We start from the raw sequence: 22,253 nt of genomic DNA, 5'->3' as shown, positions 1-22,253 counted from the left end.
GTTTCAGTAGGGACACCCACCAGAACTCCAGTCATCTGAAGGCTTGACTGGTCCTGGCTGGACAACCCATGTCTAAGATGACTCACTCACATGGCTATTGGCTGGAGGCCTCATAGCCTTACCATGTGGACCTGATGTCAGGACTGTTTGAGCGCCCTTGTGACATGACAGCTGGCTTCTTGTAAAATAAGAGAGAAAGGCAGAAGCCACAATGTCTTTTATAATCTATCCCCAGAAGTTCCATTTGGCCATAAAGAAGATGAATGAATCTTGCCTATATTACTATATTACATAGTAAATTACTTCCACAATATCCTATTGGATACTGTGATGGTTAATTTTAAATGTTAACTTGACTGGGCTATGAGGTGCCCAGATATATGGTCAAACATTATTCTGGTCTTTCTGTAAGGGTGTTTTTGGATGAACTTAACTTTTTTTGGTAACTGATCTCTTTATTTTAATTCTTTCCGTTTTTTTCAGTTTTATTGAGGTATAATTGAGATATAATATTGTATCAGTTTAAGGTATACAACATAATGATTTCATATATGTACATATCGCAAACTGACTACCACAGTAAGTTTAGTTAACATCCATCACCTTACATAGTTACAATTTTTTCTTATAACTTTTAAGATCTGGTCTCTTAGCAACCTTCAAATATACAATATTGTTAAGCATAGCCATCCCACCGTACTTTTTTATCTTGTAACTGAAATTTGTGCCTTTTGATCACTTTCACCCATTTTTCCTACTCCCCCACTCCTTTGGCAACTATCAATCTGTTCTCTGTTTTTCATGAGTTTGATTTTTTTAGTATCCAATTATAAGTGATATACAGTATTTGTCTTTCTCTATTTGACTTATACCACTGGCATAATGAATTCAAAGTTCTCCCATGTTGTCAAAAATGGCAAGATTCATTCGTCTTTTTATAGCCAAATGGAATTTTTTATGGAAAAAAAAATATATATACTTTCTTATTCATGCATTCACCTCCTTGGAATAGTGATTTTTTTTCTTCTGATATATACTCAGAAGTGGAATTGCTGGATCATATAGCAGCTCTATTTTGAATTTTTTGAGGAACTGCCATACTGTTTTCCATAGTAGCTGCACTGATTTATATAAGGGTTCCTTTTTATTCACATCCTCTCCAATACTTGTTATCTCTTATCTTTTGAATAATAGCCATTCTAACAGGTATGAGGTGATACTTCATTTTGGTTTTAATTTGCATTTCCCTGGTGATTAATAATATTGAGCACCTTTTCATTTTTGCCATGCAGAAGCTTTTTAGTTTGATGTAGTCATCGTTGTTTATTTTTGCTTATGTTGCCTTTGCTTTTGATGTCAAATTAAAAAAAAATCATTGCTAAGATCAGTGTCAAGGAGCTAATCCCCTATATTTTCCTCTAGGAGTCTTATGGTTTCAGGTATTACATTCAAGCCTTTAATCCATTTTGCATTGATTTTTGTGTATGGTGTAAGACTGAAATTTCATTTCACTCTTTTTGCATGTGATGGTTCAGGCTTACCAACACCATTTATTGAAGAGACTATCCTTTCATCATTGTATATTCTTGGCTCCTTTGTTTTGAATTAATTAACCAACCATATGTGGATATATTTCTGGGTGCTCTATTCTATCCCATTGATCCATGTGTCTGTTTTATGCAAATACCATGCTGTTTTGATTTTTATAGCTTTGTAATATAGTTTATGTTAGATAATAGAAAATATATATGTTGGTCTCTGTTCCCTAGTCCTGGCAGAGAGCTTCTAAAACTCTTGAAATCTTCTAAGTGATAAGAGCACTAGGGGCATCTTTTGTTCTAATATTTGTCTCTGATCCCATCCCTGACACAGGGCTCCTAAAATCCTTGTCAATTCCCATAATAGGAGCACTAGGAGCATCCTTTGTTCTATTGAAGTGACTCTGGATGGCTCCTGAATGGCTCCTGTATGGGGACTGGTAACCAGAAAGACCAAGCCATCATTAGAAGCTTGGAAGTTTTGCTCCATGCCCCACTGTCCTCCAGAGAGGAGAGACTAGAAATGGAGTTTATAATTGACCTTTCCTATGTGAAGAAGACTCCATAAATCCCAATAGTGTGGAATTAGGAGAGCTTCTGGGCTGCTGAACACATCCACACCAGGGGATGACACACCTCCAGCTCCATGGGAACAGAAGCCCCTGCACTTGAGACTCTCCCAGATCTCATCCTGTGTATTTCTTCATCTATCTGTTCATCTGTATCCTTTTTTATATTCTTTAATAAGCTGGTAAATGTAACTAAGTGTTCCCTAAGTTTTGTGAGCTGTTCTAGCAAATTAATCAAACCCAAGGAGGGGGTCATTGGAGCCTTGAATCTATAGCCTGTTGGTCACAAGCACAGGAGATAAAACTGGGATTCTGACTGGCATCTGAACTGAGATGGAGGCAGTCTTATGGGACTGAGTCCTTAATCTGTGAGATTTGACACTATATCTGGGTAGATAGTGTCAGAATTGAGTAAAAGGGTAGGATACCCAGCTGGTGTCACAGGGACTTGCTTGATATGGGGAAAAACCTCAACACATTTGGCCACCAGAAGTGTCAGAAGTCACCAGAACTGTTCTATTAAAAGTGAAGGAGACACGCAGGAAAGAAACACACAGTGGGGAAGAACTGGGTTTTTCCCTACATAGAAAAGAAAAAAGCTGAATTTCTTCTTTATAGTTTGAAATTAGGAAGTGTGATGTTTACAGTTTTGTTTTTCTTTCTCAAGATTGCTTTGTCTATTTGGGGTATATGGTGACTCCATATAAATTTTAGTATTTTCTTTTATTTAGGTTGAAAATACCATTGAAATTTTGACTGAGATTGTGTTGAATCTATAGATCATTTTGGGTAGTATGTATAATATAACAATATTAATTCTTCCAATTCATAAACATAAGTTTTATCTTTCCATTTATTTGTGTCTTTTTTGTAAGTATTTATAATTTATTTTATTTATTTTATTAAAGTATAGTTTATTTACAATATTATATTAGTTTCAGGTGTACAACATAGTGATTCAATATTTTTATAGATTATACTCCATTTAAAGCTATTACAAATAATGGCTATATCTCCCTGTGCTATTCAATATATTCTTGTAGCTCATCTATTTTATATGTGATAGTTTGTGTCTCTTAATCCCATACCCCTATCTCATACCATGCCTCTTCCCTCTACCCGCTGGTAACCACTAGCTTGTTCTCTGTATCTGTGAGTCTGTTTCTGTTTTGTTACATACATTCATTTGTTTCATTTTTTAGATTCCACATATGTGATAATATAAAATGTTTGTTTTTCTCTGTCTGGCTTATTTCACTAAACATAATACTCTCTAGGTCCATCGTTGCAAACAGAATTTCATTCTTGTTTAAGGCTGAATAATATTTCATATATATATTTCCTTGTTCTTTCATGGACACTTGTGTTGGTTCCATATCTTGGCTATCTTAAATAATGCTGCTATGAACATTGGGGTGCATGTATATTTTTGAACTAGTGTTTTCATTTTCTTTGGACGTATTCAGGAGGGAAATTGCTGGATCATATGGTAGTTCTATTTTTAGTTTTTTGAGGAACCTTCATACTGCTTTCCTTAGTGGCTGCAACAATTTACAATCCCACAGTGTACTAGGGTTCCCTTTTCTCCACATCCTCACCAGTGTTTGTTACTTGTAGACTTTTTGAAGAAAGCCATTTTAACAGGTATAAGGTGATATCTCATTTTGATTTTGATTGTCATTTCTCTTATGGTTAGTGATATTGAACATTTTATTTCATTTTCTTGTTTGTTTTTGGCTGGGACTTCCTATACTATGTTAAATAGAACTGACAAGAGTGAGCATCTCTGTCTTGTTCCTGATTTTAAAGGAAAAGCATTCAGCTTTTCACCATTGAGTATTATATTAGCTGTAGGTTTGTCAAAAGTGGCCTTTATTATGTTGAGATATGATACCTCTATGCTAACTTTGATGAGAGTTTTTATCATGAATGGATGTTGAATTTTGTCAAATGCTTTTTCTGCATCTATTAAGATAATCATGTGACTTTATCCTTTTTGTTAATGTGTTGTATCACATTGGTTGATTTTGAATATTGAACAATCCTTGCATGCCTAAAATAAATCCCGCTTGATCATGGTATGTGACCCTTTCTATACATTGTTAAATTTGGTTTGCAAATATTTTGTTGAGGATTTTTGCATTCGTCAAAGATATTACTTGTAATTTTTTTTGTAGTGTCTTTGGTGTTGGTATCAGGGTCTTGATCTCATAGAAGGAACTTGGGAGTGTTCACAAAGGAAGAAGTGAAGAGAAGAAGAAAGGAACAAAGGAATTACAAAATTCAGAAAATAATTAACAAAATAACACTAGTAAGTTCATACCTATCAATAATTACTTTAAATGTAAATTGACTAAATTCTCTAATCAAAAGACATAGAGTGACTGAATGGATTAAAAAAAAAACACACACACACACACAAGCTCCAACTCTATGCTGCCTACAAGAGACACATGTCAGCTTTAAGGGCACACCCACACTGAAAGCGAAGGGCCCGAAAAGGTATCACCTGCAAATGGAAACCAAAAGAAAGTGGAGGTAGCTGTATTTGTATTGCACAAAATATATTTTTAGTTAAAGACTGTAAAAAAAGACAAAGATGGTCATTATATAATGATAAAGAAGCCAACCCAACAAGAAAGTGTAACATTTGCAAATATTTATGTCCACAACAAAGGAGCACCTAAATATATAAAGCAAATATTAACAGACCTGAAGGGAGAAATAGACAGCAATATAATAATGGTAGGGGACTTCAATATCCCTCTTTCAGGCGTGGATATATCATCCAGACAGAAAATCAATAAAGAGACATTGAACTTAAATGACATGTTAGACCTGACTCAGCAGCACTTTACAGAATATTCCACCTAACAACAGCAGAACGCACTAAAGCAGGACTTATCTATTCTGATGTTGGACTACTCTAAAGAATTTTTCAGTTCAGTTATTGTACTCTTCAGCTTTGTGATTTATGTTCTGTTGTTTGTTATATTTTCTATCTTTGTTGAAATTCTCACTTTGCTTGTATATTGTTCTTCTGATCTCAGTGAGCATCCTTATGACCATTATTTTGAACTCTTTTCTGGGTAAATCACTTATCTCCACTTCATTAAGGTCTGTTTCTGGAGTTTTATCTTATCCTTTTGTTTGTAACATATTTCAGTTTTGTTTTGCTTTGTTTTTCATTTTCCTTTATTCTCTCTGTTGGTGTCTGTGCATTAGATGAAACAGCTACCTCTTCTAGTTTTTGACAGAGTGGTGTTATGTAGATGAATCTTACTGTTTAGCCCAGCCCTAGCTCTTGGTTGTCTCTCAAACCTTCTTGATTGCCCAGTCTACCTCTTTGTGCTTAGTGGCTCCAAGTAGTTGCAGATGTACCAAGATCCTTCAGTGTCCCAAAGGGAAAGATCTCAGTCAATATGTAAGTGCTAACCCTCAGGAAGCAGCTGTTAAAGTATGCATGTAGACCTCTTTCAGGGAAAGCCTGGTAGCTGGGCATTTGTCTGCTCCTCCTGCACTGAGCCCCACAGAGATTACTGGTTAAGAACTGTTTCCTTATTTGCTTCAGTCTTGTAGGCACATGAACACAAGCCCTGTTTTCTACCACAGCCAGGTGATAAAGGGCACCTGGGTGACGGCCACAAAAAGCCAGAGTGCCAGACGTGTACAAATTTGTTCCAGGGGGACTCTGGCCATCAGGAGCAGGTCAGAGGGAGAACATAGAGATGATACCATCCAATCTCCCTGGTTTCCAGGGAAGACTACAGTCTGTCTGTAGGTGTCTGCTAAATTAGAAGCCTGACACTGGGGAAGGACTATTTAAAGGCTTCTTTTAGAGAAAAACTAGAAGATGGCCATTTCTGTCTGCTCCCTGAGCCCAGGGGAGTGGGGTGGAGATAACTCATTAAGAAGTGTTTTTTTGTTTTGTTTTGTTTGTTTTTGCCAGTCCTGTGGAAACGGGCACTATAAATATGCTGGTCACCAGGTGATCAAGGGGTACCTGCCAGATGTGTACACAAGTGCTTTCCAGGGTTGATGCCAACAACCTGGCTACATCTTTTAAGATATGCAAATAAGCCTCTTTCAGGGAAAGATGGGGAAATGGATGTTTTGGTGCGTCCATGGGAAGAGGTGAGTTCAGCAGCCTCCTAGTTCACCATCTTGGACCAGAATCCCTGAGATGAACATTTAAATCAGTAGACTAAATAAAGCATATTGAGCTGCCTAATGCAGGTGAGTCTTACCCAATCAGTTAAAGGCCTAAATAGAAGAAAAGGCTGACCATTCCCTAAATAAGAGAGAATTCCTCCTGTCTGACTACCCTCAAACTGGGACACTGGCTTTTTTCTTGCCTTTAGACTCAAATCAAGTCAGCTTTTCCTATGGTTGAAGCCTACTGGCCTTCAGACGTAATCTACACTATTGGCTCTCCTGGGTCTCCATCTTGCCAACTCACCTTGCAGATCTTGGGGCTTGTCAGCCTCTGTAATTGTGTGTGCCAATTCTTTATAATATATCTCTGTCTGTCTCTGTCTCTCTTTCTGACTACTTCTGTCTTTCTCTGTATGTATGTGTGTCTCTCTCTGTGTCTTTGTGTCTCTCTGTCTCTCTGTCTCTTTCTCTGTAGAGAACCTTGATAATACAGACACGGACTAGCCCTCCTCAGTGTGAGAGGGCACTACACATGGATGGGAACACTAGGAGGCAAGGATCACTTGGGGCCATCCTGGAGGCTGGCTAGGACATGCCTCAATTTGGTTTTGTCTGGTGTTTCTTCATTATATTAGAGTCAGATTATGCATTTTTGGCAGGAACACCACAGAAGGGATGTTATGTCCTTTTCAGTGCATTATATCAGGATATATATATTATCTACTTGTCCCGTTACTGATGGTGTTAATTTTGATCATTTAGTTAAGGTGGTGTCTGCTCAGTTGCTAGAGTGTTAAGTTAATACTTTACTTTTGTAACTAATAAGCAATTTGTGAGGATATTGTTAAAAACTATGTAAACATCTCATTTTTCATTAAGTTTTTACCCACTAACTTCATTATTTAGTATTTTTACAATTTTTGCCTGAATCAGTTGTTCCCTTGATGGTTGCCAAATTATATTTTTTCCTCATTCAATCATTACTTCTATGTTCATTAATTGGCATTCTACTACAAAAAAAAAAAAGCTTTCCCTTCTCTTCCATTTATTTATTCATTGATTTATCTATGTCACCATTGACTCAATATCTATATCAATATAGACTTCATTTATTTAATGGGTCAAAATCTATTATGATCATTATTTTGATTGCCCTTGATTTGGCCAGTGGGAGCCCTCAGTGTAGCTCCTGTGTCATTTCAATCAGTTCCCCTCATTATTTGAATATTTCCTTTCTGGAAAAACAAACTATCCCAGGCTCCCCTTGTGTATTTCCAGATGCAGCACTGGAACTTGCCATTTCTCCAAAGATTTTTGGTTCCTTTTAGCAGAGATTGGTATTTCAAAACCAAGACACAGATGCTGAGTGTGTTCATTGCCTTTGGAGTATCATTGCTTATGGACTCTTTGAGAAAGCAAAGCGAGGAAATATATGTGTATATATATGTGTGTGTATATATATAATATATATTTACATATATATGTGTGTGTATATATATATATACACACACACGTATCTATTCCTATACCTATTTAAATCTAATTATATCTATATCTATATCTGTATCTATATCTATATCTAAGTCATGAACTCATATCAGTTCTTCAAATTCCAGTCCAATATCATAGATGTTATTTTAACCTTCCTTTTTTTCTATATTTGTAACTCCCTTCTCCAACAGTCAGATACCTAGTTCCCATTATCCACAATATATAAACTTTTTTGTTCAGTCCTAGAATACATAGAAAGAAGTTTTGGAACTGCCAATCCTATACCATGGTGGAAAGCAAATTTACTAGTTAAAAAGTTTTGGTTTGTTTTTAGCCTGAGAGCATAAAAAATAACATTGTTCTGTTCAAAAGTTGCTTAGATTAATTACCTCTACATCCCCCACAGCGTGGTTATGTTATACCGCTAGATTCATTTGTTTTTCTTTATATTCCATTTTAGTTTTTTCCACAGCCTTTTTTACTTTATAGGTTTTCCATAGGTACATATTGACATAGTTCCAAATATCAGAACTAGATAAAAAGATATGACCAGAGAAATGTTCCTTTTGCCCACCATTTCTACTCCCATCCTCTTCCTTTCCACCCCATTTCCACCCACTTTTTCTAGGTACCCAATTTCAGTAGTTTCTAGCCTATCTATCTTCTTTAATTTTGCCCAAATGAACCGACCCATGTGTGCCTTTTTATTTTTCTTTATTTATTACATAAAAAGAAATAATGCTGTTGACACTTTTCCCCCCATTTAACAGGTATGCTGGAATTCCTGCTCAGTTCAGTGATATTTCTCATTCTTTTATAGCTTATAGGACCTCATTATGTTGATATACCATAGTCTATTCAACAGTTTTCTTATATATGGGCATTTAGATTGTATTTAATGTTTTTCAATTCTGTGTAGTGCTGTAAAGAATAACTTTGTGCATATTTATTTTTCTATTGTTGGAAGTGTATCTTCAGTGCAAATTCCTTGAAGTGGGTTCTTTGTTCTGAAAGTAAACATGTGTTTAGTTTTGTTGGATACTGCCAGATCTTCTCAATAAGAGGTGGACTGATTCACGTTTCTACCTGGAATGTGTGAGAGTGCTCTGCTTCCCCAGAGTCTCATGAACCAAACGTGTTCTCATCATGGTTTTTAATCGTAGCCAATCTCATAGGTGAGAAATTTTATATCAGTGTACTATGAATTTGCATTTTTCTGAGTGAGTGTGAACATATCTTGATAGGTTAAATAGCCATTTCAATTTTTCATTCTTTTGTGAATTCTCTGTTCATGTTTTTGTCCTTTTTTCTATGTTTTGCAGGTATTTTCTCCTGGTTAGTCAATTATCTTTTGACTTTTTTTTAAAGGTTGAACAGGATGAGCCTGAGGACCCAAGTTTTCAGCAAGAAGCTTCAGGGTGACCTGGATTCACTCAACAGCCCTTGTAGGACATGACGGTTGCCCATCATTAAGAAAGCCAGTAGCCATGCTCCTCAGCCTGCAAGTCTCCATCCTGCCCATGGAAACAGCACAGGGAACTTTGTGAAACCTCACTGAAATCTAGGCAGGCACAGCGTTGATTCTTGTTCATTCTTTTGAAGGTTGTTATCATGCCCTAATTCAAGGCTGTGTGATCTTAGGCAATTGCCTTTTCTTCTTCCTCCATCTCATTTGGGGTGGGGCAGGGGAAAGTTCAGGTGTACACGTTTGGCTTAGTCATGCTTCTTAGCATTATTAGTCCCTGAAAGACCCCTCTCTTGTTTTATTTAATTGATTATTCAGAATAGGTTAGGACTATGCTGCAGTAACAAACACATCCAAATCTCCAAACCTTAAAACAACAAAAGTTTATTTCTCACTAAAAGTACCTGTCCGATGCACTTTAGTGGGCTGGGGCCTGGGGGAGCCTCAGCTTCTTGTATTCACTCAGAGATCCAGGGTGATGGAAGTTTCTTCTTAATATGTGCCTTTATGATTATTAGCAGTACAGGACTAGAGCACTGGACACTCTCCCATGAGAAATTAACTCCTCTGGTCTAAAACTGGTGCACATGAATTCCACCTACAACTCTTCAGACAGAATTAACCCATGACCTTGCCCAACCGAAGGGTTGAGGAGGGCAGGGAAGTGCTATCCTCCCATGTGTTTGAGAGGAAGGGAGAATTGCCTATAGGTGAGCCTTAGAAGACTCCATGACGTTTGCTTTTATTTCCCTTCTTCTTGCCCAAACCTCTTCCCCTTCTCCATAAACAGTCATTCTTTTTTTTTTTAATTTTTAATTGAGTTATATTCAGTGTACAGTGTTGTCTCAACTTCCAATGTAGAGCACAATTTTTCAATTATACATGGACATACGTATATTCATTGTCACATTCTTTTTTGCTGTGAGCTACCAGAAGATCTTGTATATATTTTTCTGTGCTACCCTGTACAATCTTGTTTATCTATTCTACATATGCCTGTCAGTATCCACAAATTTTGAGCTCCACAGTCATTCTAATGTGTTTAATGTGTATTCTTTTATTTGCATGTGTTCTTTCAAAATATATAGTTTTATTTTATGGGTGTTTGCTTTTAATTTACATAGATGCTATTGTCCTATAGACCTAATCCTATTTCTTTTTTTTTTCACTCAACACTATGTTTTTAATATCCATCCATTTTGTTAAATGTGCACTTACTCTGTTGCTTCTGACTGCTGCATGCACCATTTTACTTATCTACTCATCGTGGGGTTGGGCACCTAGATTGCCTCCAGCTCCCTGCTATTACAATGCTATCATGAATATCTTTATGGCACCTTATATTTGTACCATATGGGATTATAAAAGAATTTCTTTGAGAAATTTACCTAGGAGCAGAATTACTGGGTTATAGAGTATGCGTATTATTCAATCCACAGTACCTCCATTAAAAAATAAATAAATAAACCTAATTACTTCCTCCAAAAAAATTTTTAAAAAGCAATTTATCATTGAAAAAAACTAATATATATACATATATATATACCCGCTCTCCACAAACTGATCTATAGATCCAATGTAGTTTTAATCAAAATTTAACAACATTTTTTCTAAGAATTTGATCATATAATTCAAAAATATATATGGAAAAGCAAAATGAAAGAAATAAAGTGCCTCTTGGTGATACTTGTTCTACTAGGTGTCAAGACATAAATACTTAATATTTAGGGCACTATGGTATTCATAAATGCACAGACAAATATACTAGTAAGAAAAAAAAAGAAAGACCTCATATAAAGAAGATAGATATATTCAATAAGTAAATAGGAGAGTCAGTTACACATAATGAAATAAATTGAATCCCAACCTCACACACACTAAATTTATTCCAAACGGATAAAAGCTTAAATGTGAAAGACAAGACATTAAAACATTTAAAAGAAAACATGTGATGGTATTTTTATGACCTTGGGGTGAGGAAATATTTCTTACAATAGACATAAAAAATAAAAGCCCTATTCAACTATATTAAAATTTAGAACTTTGTTCATTGAAAGACAGTATTGAGTAAAACCATATAAACCACATAAGATATTTGCAACACACATCATTAATATTATTATTCAGAATATGCAAAGAACCCCTACATATCAATCAGAAAAAATTCCCTCCCAAAATGGACAAAAGAACAGATTTCTACTTTCAGTTATATTGTGTCCTAGGTTAATTAGACAAATCATTCCACTGAAAACAACTCTAATGCTAGAATGTGTGTATGTGTGTGTGTGTGTGTTTGTGTGTGTATGGATATGGATCTATCTCTCTAGATATCTATATAAGTATATGTGATCAGAATATATAAGTAGAATTATCAGGGAAAAATAAAAGAGAAAGAGGGAAGCCAGTTGGGCATTTTGGGGGATGTGGGAGAATTTAAGCTTTGATTCTGAAAGACTTTTGGGCCACTGAGGACAGAAATCAAGACTCACTAGGATGGCTAGGATAACAAAATCACATAGTACAAAGTGTTTTAAGATTATGGTGTAATTGAAACCCTCTTACATTGCTAATGGAAAGGTAAAATTGTGCAGATTCTTTGGAAAACAGTCTGAAAGTTTCTCAAATGATTAAACCCAGCAGTTTTACTCCTTGGTGTATACCCTAGAGAATGAAAACATTTGCCCGTACTAAAACTTGTACACAAATGTATAGCAGCTTTATTCTTAATAGCCAAAAGGTGGAAATAACCCAAATGTCAATCGAGTTATGAATGGATAAACAATCCATGCAATGGAATATTATTCTGCCATAAAATAAATGACTTACGGATACATTTACAGGTTGGATGAACCTTGTAAACATGCTAAGTCAAAGAAGCTAGTCACAAAATTCCATACATTGTATGATTCCATTCATATGAAAATCCACAAAAGGGAAATCCGTAGAGACAGTAAGTAGATTAGTGATATCGCCTCTTGGCCTTTTGGCTAAGATCAAGTGTGTTATCTGTTCTTATCAGAAAGTAGATTAGTAATTGCTTATTGGTAGAGAGGAAGATAATGAGGGGATAGGAGGGTGATAGCTGAACAGTACAGGTTTTCTTCTTGGGGTGATGAAAATGTTTTAAAATCAACAGTGCTGATGGTTGCATATATTTGTGAACATACTAAAAATCATCAAACTGTACATTTTAATTAGAATAACTATATGGCATGTGAATTATTGCTCAAAAAAGCTATTTAAAAAGAAAATCTAAGGATACAGAAAACTTGAAAATAAATAATGGAAAAAGATATAAGATACAAATACAGGAAAAGGAAACATATATAATTATGTCAATTGCTGACAAAATAGAATTTAAGGCAGAAAACCTTAGTAGAGAGAAACAGCATCACTTAATAATGATAAAAGAAGAATCCACTCAGATGATGTAATGATTTTAAATTTCCCATATAGAATAAAAGAGCCTCAGAGCATTTAAGGCAAGGACAGAACTATAAGAAGAAAAAAGACAAATTCATAATTCAAATTCAAAATCACAGATAAATTTTAACTTATTTGTCAATAACTGATAAAATAAGTAGACAGAAAATTAGCAAATATATTGAAAATGTGTACAATATGTAACATGTTTGATATATATAGAACACTATACCCAACAAATGCAGAATACACCTGTTTTTCAAGTACACAGGGCTAATTTGCATATACTGATAACACACTAGCTAACAAAGCACTTCCCAAAAAAACCTCAAAGCTTGAAATCATGCAGTGTATATTCTCTGACCTCAATAACTTCAAGATAGCAATCAGTAACAAAAAGATAAATAATTTTAAAAATCTATGTTTGAAAATTAAGATAGGCATTTCTAAATAACACATGCATCAGAGAGATCACAATAGAAATTAATATATATGTATTTCAAACTGAACCATAAAGGAAATAATCACATTAACATTTGTGGAATTCCAACTAATGCAGGGTTCAGAAGAAAATTCAAAGTCTTTAATGCCAAGGAAAGTATTAAAAAGAAAAAAAGGTCTGAAAAACACGTATTTCAAGAAATTAGAGGAAAGTTAGAAAAAGAAATTCAAAGAAAGTAGAAAAAGGCAATACTAAAAATAAGAGTAAAAATCAATCAAGTAGCATGTTTCAGTCGTACATACACATTATGCTGTACACCAGCAACTGACACGTTATAAACTGACTATACTTCAGGTTTTAAAAAATGAGTGGTACAAATCAAAAACAAATCAATCAAGTAGAAAACAAATAAGAGCAAAGTTAGTTTCTTTAAAAGCTCTAATTAATTAGACAAATATTTAATGAGCGTGATCAAGAATAAAGAAAAGGGTAAAAATAAAAGTAATGGTGAATATTGGAAATGTACAAGGAGTCATTACTGCAGATGGATCAAGAAGTCTTATGGGTGAATTGTACTCCATTACTTATATATGCTGCATCTTCGTCTGTTCATCTACTGATGTGCACTCACGATGCTTCCATATCTCGGCAATTATAAAAAATGTTGCTGTTAACAGTGGGGTATATGTATGTTTTTGAATTAATTCTTATTTTGTGGTTGGCTTTATTCCTTTGATAACTATGTAAGTTTAAAAAGCTAAGGCTCTAAACATTCTCAGAAACAATGAACAGTACCTATATGCAAATTTTTTAAATATGTGCATTACATTGAATATATGTATTTACATGCAATATATTGTATATGTGCAGTCAAACTGTAACAATTCTAACTAATAAAACCAAAAAGTGAAAAAAAAGAAAAAGACATGCTAAGTTTGTTGAACAAAGCAACCCAGAAGTTCCTCACAAAATGCCTCCCAGTCTGTGATTTAGCCAAAGATACTGTCTATGACCATGATCAGTTTTGGAACTTCCAACCTTCTGGTGAAATATAAAGGAGATAAATATCAAGTCATGATAAACTATCTCCAATCTCCCTTTCTTCCCACAAAATGATATTCACACTCAGGTCACCCTGAGACCATAGGTTGTGAGTGGCCTCATTGCTCCAGCATAGAGCAATTGCCATTATACAAATGGGGCTATACATCTGCAAGGTATGGTGTTCAGTGATGACAGGACCTGGGACCTGAATTTCCTGGGGTGTTGCCAGGACCAGATATGTGCAGTGGGTGTATGAGCATGGCAGAGATAGCTACAGGAGAAAATCATTCTTCATGAGACTTAATTTTTCCCAACTTAGTGTTTAAAATCTGTCATGACACTATCCTGTCATGACATTTATATGGAGTTTTAAAACAGCTGCATATTTCTACCATCTAATTAATTAAACATCTCTTGGAATATGGGTCTCTTGAATACAACAAAAAGTAGTATGTGTGGAGAAAAAGAGGAAAATTAAAATCCTAAGGATTTCTTGGTAAAATAAATATGGTCAGTTCATTTAAAAAGCAAAAGAGGAACCGTTCCTTTGGGGAATTTCCACACTGGCTTGCTGGTGTGGAAGTTTAGATCCTCAATAGTAAAAGAAGTTCATTCAGGAGTCACATAAAGGAGAATGTTCTTTCCCTTTTAGAAAGCAAAATTAATGTAGATTCAGACTGAGTAGAAATAGTGTCTAGATCCTGACTAGGACAATTCCTTCCCCCTCCCCAAATCACTTGATTATTTCAGTGAGCGGCCAGTTTAAATCAAGCACCCCGTACACTAAATTACTTCAGAATACTTCTATCACATAATTTCAAACAGTGAATGAACTGTCCACGAGAATGGTCAAACATCAATTAGCAATTCAGAATCTTGAGATCAGGTGGTAGTGCTAGTGGTGATAATGGTGTGAGGTGGTCAGGAGGCTCGGGGACAGGGACGGTTACAGGGGCTTTCCAAACCACCTAACTCTTTACAGGTATTTCATCGCCATTTCTGTTTTCATTCCTTTGAAGCCAAAGCAGAAGAGACTTTGCTGCCATTTGAATCTACCATCCTGCAAAACTCATGGATTTGCGTGTCATATATTACTACGTTTCACCTATTTCAGATCCTGTGTTTCTGGGCTACTGAAGCAAACACTTGACCAATTACAGTTTGGTGGGGGTGCACCTCAATGTTCCTCCTAAGCCCCTGGGAATGGCGACTTCTGTCATCTGTGGCACCTGTCTTGCCTCCTGTAGTGGCCTGATTAAAAAGAGAATTGAGGGGACAGTAAGTAGCAGAGGAGGGTGTCCTTTCACACTCCTTCCAGACTTCTCCACCATTCTTAATGGTGCCTTTGTTTTCTTACTTGGGTTTATCCAACTTTCCATTTAAACAAAGATCTTTGGTTTCCAGAAGACACAGGATTATCATGGCTCATTGTTTCCTATTTCTGCCTGACACGTGAAGAAGTCACTGGCTGATCTTCCTCACCTAGAGTTCATTTTAAAAAGAACTTTAGCAAACATTTACCAATGACAGTTAAATTCCAAACTCTTAAAACATAATGTTATTTTTAAAACATCACTTCCCCTAGTTCACTAAGCAATCAAGTATATTTCTTAAACTTTTCACTGAAGATTTGAAGACTGAGAAAAGGCAGCACCAAGTTATACAGATTGGTAATAGTTTGTTGAAATATATATACAAGTTTACAAAGAGCAAAGCATGATTTTGAAAAGGCATTTTTATAAGCCTAAGAGCATTGGATATTCTAACAAGAAGGAAATTTTTATAAGTTGGAATTCAGTTTGTGTATTAAGAGGAATTTGAATTATTCTAAACACTGGAAATAAGACAGAGTAATCAAGTGAAGTAGTTTTGAATTTCATCAAAATCTATAAGTTCTAAAATTAGTAATAATATGACAATTAGTATAACAAACCCAGTGAAAACTTTAATTTGTTCATGAGAAGAATAATAATATATGTAAAAAGTTGATACATTTATTAAAGCAATTTTAACACATTTGTAAAAGTACACTCACTTGAATTAAGACCAGTACACTCAACTTGAATTAAGAGGATTTGAAAATTAAAATAAAAGCAATGTCTCTTAATTCAGAGGCAATAAAAGCAATGGCAATAATAAACATAATAAAACTTTAATCTTGTAAACATTTTGAGAGATCCCTCTTTAAACTGCCTAGATCACTGGGTAATACAAAACAATCTGAAGTTACTCCATTTTTATATGTATTTGGTAGAAGTAGATAGCTAATATTTGCAAATATAGCAAGTAGATGAAAAGGTCAAAATTCATAAACAGTCTATAACTTGTAATAACAAGACAAGAGAAAGTCAATATACTACAGCACACAGCATAAAAACTCTCACTTTTGATTCCAGTTATTTTGGAGGAAAGAAACATAAAATATGCAGTGACAGCAGATAGGAAACTTAGACAATCTATCATTGCAGAAAGAAAGTCCATCCATTCTTGCCAGTTAAGATATAATTTTAGCTGATAGTAGCCATTTCAAGTTCCATTGTAATACATAGCAAATAAAGGAAAATAAAATTTTCCTTCCTTCAGAAATTTTAGAAAACAATTTATGCACCAAAATTAAATAATACATGAAAACATTAATAATAAATCACTGGGTCTAAACATATTCTCTACATCTATTAGCAACTATTTATCTCTTAACATCTTGGATGTTTGCAGCCACCATAAGTGATAGATAATAATTTCCTGGTCTATTGTAAATCATACATTTAAAATTTTACTTCTGCAAAACACTTTGAGAAGAAGCATAAGTAATAAAATGTGAACTTGCTCAGAGTGAGTAGACATGCAGTTTTTCCTCTGGGGATCCTTTGCTGCCTCTTTGGTTGGTGATTTTGAAATCTTAACAGCAGTCACGAAAATGTGTTGACATGCTTGGTGCCACTTTGCAATAGCCTCTAGAACAGGGCTCCCTCTAAGCAAAAAGAGCCTTGTGCTGGGGAGCGTGGCTTGGACTGAACCTCAGTCTCTCCTTCAGCTTTGGGTAGAGCAAACTGCATCATCCCCCGGCGGGGCTGTTTAGGTCTCAGTTAAAGGTTTTGATATCCTTGTTGCTGTGTATCTAGCTCCCTTCTATTGCATTCATTCTGAATTGCTCCTACATTTCATCACTCTCTCCTCGGCCCTTTAACGTTAGTTTCTGCAACTGTTAAGAATTCATTCAGGCATTGGTACCCAAGTGTGTCACATGGTTTCCTCCCCCCATACCATCGTTTCTCATGGCTAAGGACTTGCTTTCAGTTCTTTTCCTCGTCTCAACGTTCTGTGTGTCCATATTTACTGTTTTTCATGAACTATTTCTGCCAGTATTAACATATCACGGAAGGGGAAAGTCTTGAAGAATTTTGAGTAATTGTCAAGGAGCTTAAGGGTTTTGTTGTCATACTGATTAAATGAATGGCTAACAATGGTGTTTGTGGCATTTACCTTCCCAAGGAGTGTGGGCCGGATAAGAAAGCTGCTAGTATGTCAGCTGCCAGTTTCTTTGAAAACATAGTCACTGCTTCCCCATAGCAAGCCTTCCTAAATGGACTTCTATTTTGAGAAAAATCTGCCTACAAACTCTACATTCATATTAAATGTAAATTCAGTTTATCTTGTGCTTATCTTTTCTTTTCTGATGATTGAAAGGGCTGTATGTCCTTAGTGGTTTTAAATGCTGGGTCTCCAACAGAACTGGTCTTCCCTGCTATCATAGACTGTTCCCTTTTGCTGCCATTTAAGAGCCATGTTCCTGTGGGTTCTGACATGGAGGTAGGATTTCTTTTTGGTTAAAAAAACCACAGGCAAGGGCAATGATACCTTTACATGTTGCATCAATTTATTCACTCATTTTGTCATGTATTTTCATTCATCCAACAAATGTTTATTGAACAAATGCTGTGGGCCAAGCATTATTCTAACTGCTGGGCAAAACAGACAAAATCTCAATCATGTGTAATTAAAAGTGATCTCAAAAGGTAGCTTCAAATATCTATGAATAATGAAATGATCCCATACATGTTCTAGTTCCCAAAAGATTTCGGAGCACTGAATCCTCCTCTTCTCTCTAGGAAGCTCCATATATTGTGGGAAATGGTATTATACATCCCCTGTATTTACCTGATCCATAATGAGACAGAAGTTTCTAGTAGATAAAATGTGGGGTTCACAAAAACAATGAAAAAGTCAGTCTCCTTTGCCAATGAGATGGAGGAATCCTTTTCTCCAAATAATTTCCATTGTATAATCCCAATCCTCTTTTTTCCTAAGATATTTAATTACATATATTTGCACTTTCTGCTTTTATGTGACAATATACTTTCAATACTTTTCTCCTATAATTCTATGTTATTTATAATAATGCATGATCAAATGGCTATTTAGTTCTCTATTTCCATTGATAAACATATTTTGAAATATTTTCTCCCGAAGAATATCAGAAATTTTTTCTATGCTGGCTAAAAATATTCATGACTTGTCTCCTAGCAAAGGAAAACTGCATAGCCAATATATATGAAAAGACGTTTAATCTCACTAGCAATCAAGGAATTACAAGTTAAAACTGATATTATTTTACACCCATCTGATTGGCAAAATTTTAAATTTGGTATTGGCAACAATACCAAGCATTGATAAGGGTGTGACACAAACTTTCACACCCTGCTAGTGGGGAACTAAATTAGAACTTCTTTGGAGAATAATTTGGCCACATCCAGTAAAGTTAAAGATGCATATATATGTTGACCCAACAATTCCATTCCTAGATATATATCCAAAAGAAACTCTAGCATGGAAGCTACATTTATACAAATTTATATAACTGATTTATCAGTGAAAGTGGTTGAATTAAAGCTATGTGTAATAACATAATTAATTCTCCAAAACACACTCTTGATCAAAGATGGAAAATTGCAGGTTACATGGACAATAATGCCATTTATATAAAAATTACAGATACACAAAACAGTAGTGTTTTTGCATTCATTTAAAACATGCATCCATTTTGGGTAAAAATGATATGTATAGAAATAATGAATACCACTTTAAGGATCATGGTTACCCCTAAACAGAGAAGGAAGAAAATTGGACTGGACAAGAGAGTATAGGGGACTTAAATTCATATTTGTAATTTTACAAAAAAATCTGAAGCAAATGTACAAAATGGTTAGATTGGACAAAGTTTGGTTTTGGATTCACAGTTATTCATTATTCTAACTATTTTTCCTGGATGTTCAAAATATTCTAAAAATAAAAAAAGAAAGTATATGTCAATGGAACGCAGGTGGTTTGCAAAAAAAGCTAGAAAGCCTGGGGTCAGAGACAGCAGCAATGTGTCTTGTTCAGTGAAACAATGAATTTGGAGGGAAGTGAATGTCTATTCAGCAGAGAAGCTGTCTCATCAGGTCATACATATCAGGGCTTGGACCAGTGGCTGTGTATTAGATTCATGTGAGAGGTTTATAAGAATAAATTGGGGCTCACTCCCAGAGACTCTGATTTAATTGGCCTGAGAAGGACATCAGTAATTTTAAAATTACTGAGTGATTCTAACATATAATCAGGGTTAAGAGTCACAGGCTTGGGTGAAATCAGGTAAAATATCCCTCAACATCGTTTGTCTCTTTTCTCTGATTCTAACCTAAGAAGTGACTTTCCGAGGTCTCGACTTGAACACAGAGAAGGGAGGAGAGGCTCTGTGAAGGAGACATGAATATACTGGTCACTGGAAAATCCATAAAGTTTACAGAAAAAGTTCCATAGAAGTTCCTGTTCGTGTGAGTCTATCCACCAGAGAACAATCCATGGTCCTTATGCTGATGAAAACTAGCTTCTGAAACTGTGATGTCAAAGATTAGGCCTTGGATGTGGGGACACAAAAATTAACCTTGAGAAACCTTGTTGCATGTCCGGCCAGCCAGAAATCCTCACATGTCACCCTTCCCTTCTACCTAATGGTAGGATTCTATATAAAATCTTCGATTTATCATTGTCCTCAGGTAAAGGCGACATATTTTAACATGACCGGTGAGATTTCTGATCAGGGTCCTTCAGGCCTTTAGGTCTTGTCTTCCCTCCTACACTGCTGAATTGCTCACTTCAGCACCTGAAGTTGCCAAGTCTCTGAGCTTTCATCCTGGAACAAGCTGATGCCTTGCCTACGAGACTCTTCCAAATCCTCTTCCATGACCACTGTCATCACCCCCATTTTGGATGACTCATCTCTCAGTTTCCAAACTTAGAACTTACATTGCCTGGGGATCCTTCTCTTTTACTCAGCGTTATCAGAGCTAGAAGGAAGGACACAGTGGATTGGAAGGAAGTGCACTTTTTAAAGTTTGCAGTCACACTTCTATCTCTTGGAATGAATAGTTCTGTTCTTTATTATCAGTATTGTTCATCTCAAATGGAGGGTCATGTCTTTCCCATCCATACTATGTCACTACCATTTACCCAAATGCAAAGTGATTTCTCCCAAGACATTCAGTCTCCTATATACTTTTTTATCCCTTGTCACTTTACCTCTCCACACCTAAGGCTGTTAACTGCAAACACTGGGGTCCTCTATCCTTAGGCTTTTTTCTCACTATGGAAGAATGCTGGGCTCAAAGACAGCAAGTCAGAGCTGTTGGAGAGTCCTGTTCCCCTAAGAAATTCTCAACTAATGACAAATGGGGTGCTGGTAGAAAAGCACCCCACCTCCTCTGCCCCTTTGTTGAGATAAATCTGAGGTGGGTTCTCCACTGTCAGAGTTCCCCAGTGGACCTGAGAGTGATAATGCTCACTTCATTGGTTTCTTTCCTTTCCGTGTCTCATCTTCTCATATCCCTACTAGTATTTCCTGGAATTCCCTTCCCTGTAGGTTATTTGCACTGAAATTTGCTTCTGGGGCAACCCAAATCAGGATGGGGCCAATGAAAGAAGCATGTAAAGGGCCATTTAAAAACTTGAACCATCAAGATATCTGTGACTTAGAGAAGCATTTTGAAAAAGGGAACGTACCTTAGTCCTCCCCAAGCTGTATAGGGTTTTTATGGTGAAATCAAAACAACCCAGAGTGGCATCTGAGGTATATATATATACGCTAGGATTTTCTTCTCCAACAGACTTGAGACTGGAGATTTGGATTCTAGTCCCAGTTCTAACACTATCTAAGGTGAAAAACTTAGGTCAAATCATATTCCTTCACTGGACCTTTGTTTTATTTTTTGTTTGTAAAAGGGGGGTTAAACTCTTTAGTTTTCAACTCTTGTGTCTTATGATTTTTAAATCTCTTAGCACTTTCAGGACTGATCTATTGAAAATAGGCTTATGGCTTCATCCATAGAAACTCCTGTTATCCCAGCTTTGTCAGTTCAGCTATCTTTGCTCTGAGGAAACAAATTACTGTCCAAGGTCCTGGGGCCACATGTTTGAGCACACACAATGGAACCAGAATTCAGAAGTAGATAACAGATGTTGAAGAAACAATTCCTGAATGTTACTGGTGTATGTTCATGCTGACTAAAGGGTATTTGTGCTTTGTGAAACTCTTGATCATAATAGTTTTCCTTCTAAGTTTTTTAAGTGAGCAGCAAGAGTAGACAGTACAGTTGGCTATTTGGACAAAAGATCCTTTGCTCCCTTTTGGAAAATCCCTACATCGAGCTAAGAAAGACCGGTGCTTTCTGCAGGGTGGCAAAGGAGTATTATATCTGACCCCAGGAATTTCATGACATCCAACAAACATCAGTGTTCTTAACTAATCCAGTGGAATAACTAGACATTAAACAAATTAGTGTTTGTTTTTGTTTCTTAAATCTTCCAAATTTTCTTTCAGGTCATGTTTTTGGGCTATTCATGTAAGTTAGACAAACTAATAAAAAAAACTAATAAATACAAATTAAGTCTTAACCTCACTGAATATTTCATTAGATCATTTGGCCAACAGCATCATCTTTTGTCAAGTATTTGGAATTATAGTGCTTAGAGTTGGAATAGATTTTTGGAGACAGTATGATTCAAATATGGCTGGTCATCACAGTCACCTGGGAGCATGTTAAAGACCCAGATTTGTGTGCCACAATTCAAGTAAGTCCAAATAACTTAGA

The 22,253-nt window shown here is 35.8% G+C and overlaps 1 pseudogene; it reads left to right on the top strand.

Moving 5' to 3' along the window:
• The first annotated feature begins 12,185 nt into the window (after positions 1–12,185).
• Positions 12,186–12,279, top strand: LOC140688834 (U2 spliceosomal RNA; annotated as a pseudogene).
• The last annotated feature ends 9,974 nt before the right edge of the window (positions 12,280–22,253 follow it).

This window comes from Vicugna pacos, chromosome 23 (genome assembly GCF_048564905.1).
Source record: "Vicugna pacos chromosome 23, VicPac4, whole genome shotgun sequence".
In the NCBI taxonomy this organism is placed as follows: domain Eukaryota; kingdom Metazoa; phylum Chordata; class Mammalia; order Artiodactyla; family Camelidae; genus Vicugna; species Vicugna pacos.
The sequence above is the reverse complement of the archived record's forward strand: the minus strand, read 5'-3'. Positions and strand labels throughout refer to the sequence as shown.